Genomic DNA, 8,677 nt, shown 5'->3' on the forward strand with positions numbered 1-8,677 from the left:
ACTGATGCTCAAAGTTATACAAATCAAAATCCAAGCCTCATAAATATGCTAATATAGTTTTAAATGGAATTTTTCTTCAGAGAACAGTGTGCAAATTCCTACTCCCTTTTTAAATATCTGTTCAGGCAAGCAACATGAAGAATTTATTGTGGGACCTATTTAAATCAATTTACATTCATTTATAATGAGCAAAGTGGTCAGCTTGCACACAACATGCTGCTCATAAAACTTTCTCCCCATGGAAAATGGAAGTCCAGCCCCATGTGCACTGAGGCCTGCCTTCTCAATTCTGTGGACCGTAAAGGTCAAAAAAGGAATAAGCCAAATCTACATTGTAGAATCATCCCAAATTATGCTTGGTTACCCACCCACATTATTATAAAGAAATAATAACCTGTTGTCTATTATGTTTTTTTTAGTCTTGATTCGAATATTAGAACACCAGAATTGTATAAATAAATGTAACTCATCAATTTCATCACCTTTGCCACCAACTTCCATTGTGCCCGCAAAGTCACCAGAACTATTTCTCATCTCTGGATCTTTCCATCTCCATTTCAGGAGACAGACTTGGCACCAGCATCTTCCATAAACCCACCAACTCCCATTGCTACCTCCACAATACCTCCTCCCACCCTGCCTCCTGTAAGGATGCCATCCCTTTTTCTTAATTTCTTCATTTCTGCTGTATCAGTTCTATTCTAAGGCTTCTGAAATGCCCTCCCTGCTTCCAGGAACTTGGCTTCCCCTTGGCCATAGTCGATGGAGCCCTCACATACGTTTCCTCCATTTCCTGCACGTCAGGTCTCAACTGCCCCCCTCCCCAGACAGAACAGCGATTGAGTTCCCTTAGTCCTCACCTTTCACCCCACTAGTCTTCACATCCAACACGTTATGCTCTGTCATTTCCAGCAGCTCCAATGTGATCTGACCACCACTAGTCACATCTTGCCCTCTATCTCCCCCTTACTGTTTTCCACAAGAACCACTCTTTTGTGACTCCCAGTTCTGCTCACCCCTCCCCACCCACCCATCCCCTGGCACTTTCCCCTGCCACCAAGGGAGGTGTAACATTTGTCCCTTCAACTCCTTCCACACCACCATCCAGGGACCTAAACAGCTCTTCCAAGTAAGACAGAGGTTCACCTGCACCTATTCCGACCTCATCTACTGCATTCAGTGCTCATGATGTGGCCTCCTCAACATTGGTGTAGCCTAGGCGATCGCTTTACAGATCACCTGCGCTCTTTCTGCAACAGCCATCCCAAGCTTCCAGTTGTTCGTCATTTTAACTTTCCATCCTATTCCCACACTGACCTGTCCATCAATGCAAATTGGAAGAACAGCATATTCTGAGAGGTTAGATTACAACCCAATGGTATGAACCTTGAATTTTCCAATTTCAGGTAATCCATACCCCCGGTGTTCTCCCACATACACTTACAAAGCTTTTCAACAGGTTATCAGAACAAGTTCACTGCCATGTATTCTCAGCTTTATTTTACTATTGAACTTTCTTTAATTTTGTTATGTTCATTAATATACTGATTTTATGTGCCTTTTACTTTTGGGAGTAACTAATAGCAGAATATTGCCACTGTATCAGAATCAGACTTATTATCACTGACATTTGACGTGAAATTTGTTGTTTTGTGGCAGCAGGGACAGTGCAAAGACATAAAAATCTATAAATTACAAAAATAAAGAAATAGTGCAAAAAAAGGAATAACAAGGTAGCGTTCATGGGTTCCTGGACCATTCAGAAATCTGATGTCAGAGGGGAAGAAGCTGTTCCTAAATCGTTGAGTGTGGGTCTTCAGGCTCCTGTACCTTTTCCCAGATGGTAGTAATGAGAAGAAGGCATGTCCCAGATGGTGAGGGTCCTTAATGCTGCCTTCTTGAGGCAGTGCCTCAAGTTTGTATTTCTATAGTTTGTAGGAATTCAACCTCTATAACTCAGTTTAAATTATCCTGCTGAATTTAACCCTCTGTTGTGAAATATCTGGGATTTTCAATGACTCAGTTGCCATGATGAGGAATGCCGTTGGAGCAGCAATTTGTTGTATCATTATTTCCATCCTTGACCGCAGGAAGATCCCATTCTAGCAGAAACAAACTTGCTTACTTATTACAACACAGAAGGAGACCGTTCAGTCCTTTGGGTCCATGCCAGCTCCCAGTAGAGCAATCCCATTAGTCCCATTCCCCTTATCCATGCAGTTTATTCTCTCTCACATGTCCATCAACTTCTCTTTGATTCTTTTGCCATGCCTACACTAAGGGATAACTTAAAGTAGCCAATTAACTCACAAGCATATTTTTTGGGATGTGGGAGAAAAGCAAACACCCAGCAGAAACCCACATGGTCACGAAGAGAACATGCAAACTCCACACAAACAACCCTTGAGGTCAAGATCAAACCCAGAGCTGTAACATGGCAGCACTAACTGCTGCACCACCATGCCACCCAAACTAACATATCCATAGTATGAGACATTGCCAGTGATTTCAGAATATAGCTGAATAGGCTTGAGATTGGGGTTAATGTCAGGGGATGGGATGAAAGCAGCTTCTAGTGACATCAAATTGTAGCAGCTATTTGAAATGAACAACTTCAAAACAATGCTTTGTTCTAACCCTGAGTATAATGATACAATTGAAGATTAAGCACAATAATCAAGTGTTCTTTGATATGAATGTACTCACATTTGCAACTTTCTGCATTTGTGAGGAATGAAATTTAGGACTGTACAATACTTGGAAAACACTGCCTATTATATTCTTTATAAATGTGCTTCCCACTGCTATTAATACCAGTTGGAAAATGCCTCAAGTGTTTAACCCTCTAGGGGTCCAATGAGTATTAGCTCCAGACACAATGAGTTAAAATCAGAATGTTGCAGACCTCTATTCTTGACATACTATCTGCAATCTTGTTCAGTGAGGATTCATGCTCAAAGCACGGTTTTACAATTTAAGGGCTGTGCTCTGAAAGCATTTCATTTTTCCCTGTAATTTATTGTAAATACAGTCATTCACACTCAATTTACCTTATGCAAAATGCTATTTATACAGAAACTAACATCCTTAAATAATCGCTGTACTAGTAGTTTGCAGGGAATATTCTCCTGAGAATATTCTATGCCACAATAAACAGAAATAGAAATAAAAATATACTTTTTTCTGCAAATTGTGTTCAAAGACTAATACATGATTTTTTCTTTGAAGCATTGTCAGATGAATTGACAATCATTCCACATTTCTCTGTAGACTATGCCTACTATATGAGTGCCCTCTACACTGCTATCTTCTCTGCTGTGATGATCTAACATTCTAACTTTAAAAAAAATCATATTATACACCTCTGCCAGAAATGTCTATAGATTGGGGTAAAGCAGCATAACCTAGTGGCAGCATTGCACCTTTGTTTCTTTATTAGTTGGAATCAGACTATCAGAAGTGTTGTCTCACCTTTCTCCTTTACCCCAGTGATGATGCTTCCAAGAAATCTCAGCTGACATATGATAAATGCAATGAAGATTGTGGGTTGTATTCTTTTAGCTCTGAGAAGAAGCTCAGTCTAAAATTTCCTGACACAAATTTCACCTGATTTTTTTGCTAATTCTCTCTCTTTCCCACCTTTCCGTGATATAAAAATGCTTGCTTAGGAACCATATACACTTAGGAACTATACACTTCTCTCACCCTCCCTGATAGCACTTAGTTATGCCAGGGTTTTTACTGTGAATTATCAACATTCAGCCAAGTCCAATACTGTTTATCCATACATTTCCAAAGGGGCTGCTCTATAACTTTTGGCAGCAGATTCTCAGGCTATTTTTTCCCCTCCATAATCCAGAGTAGGTGAAGACAATTGAATTGAGCTAATATAGCACAGAATGAATCTCCTTGAATTCAGTTGCTCACTGGACCACTTGGGGACTTTCACCTCAGTTGTTTATCAGTTAAGCAGCTTGAATTGTAATATTTAGATGGCTACACAGTGCACTAAATGAAGTCATTAAAATGTCAATGTTTTATTTTTTTTCCCATTTATTTTTCTTTGCACTCCATGGATCTATGGCACCACATATGCTTTTCCTCACTAAAAATAAAATATGTCACTTAATCCCAGGGGTCTGTGAATTCCAGTGTGAAATAAACCATGAGAGTGACCTCTCCAGAACACTTTGTTGGTGTAGATTGACACTCCTGTTTTATTTTTGATTACCTCAATCACACTTCTTAAATCCCTTCCATCCTGCTGACAGGCTATCCGAGGTTGAGTAAGAAAGAAAAACAGATTTACATTTATATAGCACCTTTCACAACCTCAGCACATTCCAAAAAACTTTATACCCAACAAGCTACAACATTTTCTATGTTACAAATTAATGCAGGAAACAGTAGCCAGGTTAAGCACAGCAAGTCTTCACAAACTGCAATACAATGATGACCAGATAATCTGCTTTTATGATATTATTTGAGAGATAAATATTAGCCAAGATGCTGTTGATAATTTTCCTTCAAAATACTACCTTGGCATCTTTTAGTTCGAGCCGCAAAAGGCAAATGGGTCTTAATTTAACATTTCAGTTGAAGGATAGATAAAGTCAATAACTTTTGCAGTATTTGAATTTTTTTTCTTAACACTTCTTCATAATCACATTATTGCATTGGCAGTTTTAATTGCAAAGACGTACGGGTAGGTTAATTGGGTGTAAAATGGGTCGCGTGGACTCGTTGGGCCGGAAGGGCCTGTTACCACGCTGTAAATAAAATTTAAAATTTAACTTTAATATATTTTTACAGTTATCTTTTTTGAAAGTTATTAATATTCCTAACCTGTTAAATTAAAAAATAATAACATTAGTTTCTACTTCTAATCTACTTTTAAATTTATTGTAGCCATCCAACCCTTCAATCCGAATCAGGGGTTAAAATACATTCTAGACCTATTGAATAAAATTTCTCCCTGCGAGCTGTTAAATCCAATGTGAAAAGTCTCAGTGGATGAGTCTCCATTTTCTGCACCTGACCCACTTCCAGCATAATGTCTTCTAAACTAGTGCAAAAGATTGCAGAAACTCCATTTGCACTGAACAGAATATGAACCTAAAACTCTGAAACCTTTGACTGTGTTATGCCAATTGTGGATGAATTGCACTGGAAAAAAATCATTGCAACAGAACAGAAACTCCATCCCATAATATCTGCCCCAATCAATAGAGGACTTTTATCTATAGGATAAAAAGTCAAAATCATCCTGAATTGTTTGAGTTAGTTTCTTCTGCCTGCTGGCTGGAAGAATCCTCAAAAGAATTTCAACCGCTACTGACCATGTCATCATCACATGAAATAATTTCTTATTGACAGCTATTAAATGTAATACTGAGTGTTTTTCATGACAAATTTAATGTTTCAGCACCACTTTTTCTGTGTTAAGTTTCATCCAAAGAAACAAATAAGATTTGTAATTTAAGAAATGTTATCGGGTATAGTGCAGATGAACTTTTGTGTACCTTTGTAACTTTAATAATTTGTATCATAAACAAAATAAATATTTATGATGTGTGTAATAAGTTTACTGCCAACATATGAAACAAATTTTACCTTAGCTATTTTTGAGAATCATTAGCATTCTGTTCTGTACACAAATAAAACTGGAATAAGATAAATGAATATTTAAAATAAAATTCCTTCAGCTTATGAAACTGTTAATTGTCTTCAACTAATATATTATCGTAAAAGAAAGAACATGTGCAACAAAGTCTTGTATTTTTCTCTAATCCATGTGTTCTGAGCAAGAGGACCTAAGAGTTATTCTGATTTGTAAATCATTTTCAGGACAGTGAACATTATTTTATCTTTAATTCAGGTCTTTTGCATGAAACATCATTTAATAATTAACCACTGGAAGGTATCTCTAAGTATATCTTGAGCTGTCAATTGATTGCCTTATTCACTTTTGTGGAGAAGTACATTGGGCAATGTCATGCTCAGTTCGGCCTTGTTTTGTGTTCAGAGTCAAAGAGTTACACTGCACAGAAACAGGCCCTTCGTGTTCACGTTGTGCACTATCCCTGTGATCACGCTAACCATTTTCAGCCCCAAGGGTCCAAATGAGCTTAAGGCCTCACTGTCCTAGCTGTCCCGCGATATGGAATACTTGGCCTCAGGTGGTGGATACCAAACACTTAATAGCCTGTACACATCTCATGCAGGTAAAAGCCTTTTCAAATGTTTCTAAAATAGTGGAAATAATTTTAAATAATTTGTAAAAAAAAATTATTTAAAATCAAGAAATAAAAAATTCACTTAGGTGAGATTAAGAAATTAAAAACAAACTACTTACCTTCACTTATCTTTTCCATTTAGATTAGCAACCCCATTCAAGTGGGTTGGCAATAAAGCTGAAAGGCCAAGTACAAAATTATCCAGCCCCTCAGTTCGCGATGGCTGAGCTGCGTCCTTGGACTCAACAGGAGGTCAGTTCTGCTTCTGACTTCCAAGCTGCAATGCACAGGCATGAAATCAAGAACATGCTAACCCACAAAGAATACTTTGCCAGCAATTTTCTTCTGAACCACCAGTAAAAGGTAAATGCATTTTGTCAGATTGTTTCTTTGTATTCTCCAAGAGATCATTGAAATGCAGTGGCACACAGGTTGAAGCTGCAGTGCACTCACCAGCCACCTATTTGTTACTAAGGAAGTGTTTTCTTGTGTGGTCATGAATATGTTTAGTGGATTCCCCTTGGGCTGGTTGAGAAATTTGGACAGAGTCAAGATTCACTAGATTTTGCTGCACTTTCCACTCTAGCCTAGAATGCATTGGGGTGGACAGATAAGTCTTCCATCCACTTGTTTACATTTGGCAGATGCCTTGGGCACGTCTATGGTCTTCTTGGGCAACTTCCAAAACTCTGCTGGTATATTATCCAATAGGTGCTATAGGAGCTCTGCATCCTGAGAGCTGGTTTATGTCCTGTCATGAACCCAAGAGGAAGTCTGCATAACTGCTGCAACAATAGAAATGAAAAGCCCCATGTTTGGGTTGGACATCTAGTGGAGATCAATGCCCAGGCCAAGAAGTTTGGCATTGTCTCACTTTCTCAGATACCTGATAGATGAATGCACCATGAGGTTTAATATTAAGCCACACAGACTAGGAGAGTTTCACACTTACTTCCCCCAGGTCATTGCCTCATCAACTGACAGTTAACTAGAGCAGCTGTTCATTCACCTCAATTGGTGCCAGTATGACCAAGCTGTGAGAAGGGAAAAGATCAGCCAAGGTTCTTCCTCCATGCTTTGCAGGAAAGTTTGCATGTGAGAAGTTTGGGAAAAGTGATTCAAACTCAGAAAGCATGTTAGTATTTGCTCTCCAGATCCATATTTGAAGTGCAATCACTAAGGTGTGTTACCCAAGGGTTTCTGATGTCCATTGAACTGTTATCTGCGCCACAGTCAACATACATTTGTTGAATAATATAAATCAATTCAGAATGTATAAAAGCTAGAGCTAAAGTGGCAAACCATTTGGACAATTATTCATTGATCTCTCTGAAGATTTCAATAGTTTTAGAAAGCACATTCATTTTGGAAGCAGAAGATTGTGTGAATTAAGTGAAATTTAAGAGAATGGGGAAAATTGATGGGAAGTGTCACAATAGATAGACAACAGCTCCTGAAGCCTTTGGAAAGATTTTATATGAACCTTAGTCCATTAGCAACCCTTGTCAAGGCTGAAGGGATGGGAAACTGAATGGCAAAAATGATCAGAAAATAAACCTTTGGTTCAGATATAAGGCAATGCCCCCACCTGAAACTTATCTAACTGCTGTTGATGTGATGATGCTGCATGTGATGGTTGTGAAGAGGATTGCTGGCAACATCCCTCAGGTTAGAATTTCAACCAGTGAGACAAATAGTCAATACTGTCACTGGCTATGTCAGGACTATAATCCACGTTAGCAGGTGCCCTCACAGCAAAGGGTATTACTGAACCTGTTTGTCCATTGACTCATGGGCAGAGAGGTAGTTTCCATGGTTGTAGTGGAAAGGTGCAATAATGTCTGCACCAATGGCAAGTGACAATGTAAGATGTGAACTAAGATGGAATATGATGGGATACAGGCCTCTCAGACCCAGGACAGAGCTGGAAGAAGATGCTGATTTGATAAACAGAGCAGCAGTAACCCTCAGATAATGCCCTCAAGTAAGCTATTGCTGTAGTGAATAACTGGTTTGCTACACAGTGATAAACTGGTGATCTGCATCTTACTTCCCTTTTCTTCTTGCTGGGTTCTGCCTCCATTCCTTCATAAGCAAGTCAAAGCATCCTGGGATAAATGCTATTATTAGCTTCATCCTGTAGTTCCCCACAATGACACAAACAGGAATGTTTTATATGAGTGACATTCCTAACCATCCCTTGGTGTAACATTAATGTCTGATTTCAAGAACCTATCCACATAAAACAGTGACTCCACTGTGATGAGAAAAAGCAAACTGGCAACTAATGCAGTGCTGAGAATGACCACATCTTTAATAATATTCTGTTGTTAAAAGAAACATTACTGGCAGTATAATACAATGAACTCTGTAAAGAACACTTCAGTTTCTCTACTGTAGATCACATGGGCTAGTAATTCAGTAGTGGGATATCTCTGATG

The sequence above is a fragment of the Pristis pectinata genome, chromosome 4, assembly GCF_009764475.1.
Source record: "Pristis pectinata isolate sPriPec2 chromosome 4, sPriPec2.1.pri, whole genome shotgun sequence".
NCBI classification, from domain to species: domain Eukaryota; kingdom Metazoa; phylum Chordata; class Chondrichthyes; order Rhinopristiformes; family Pristidae; genus Pristis; species Pristis pectinata.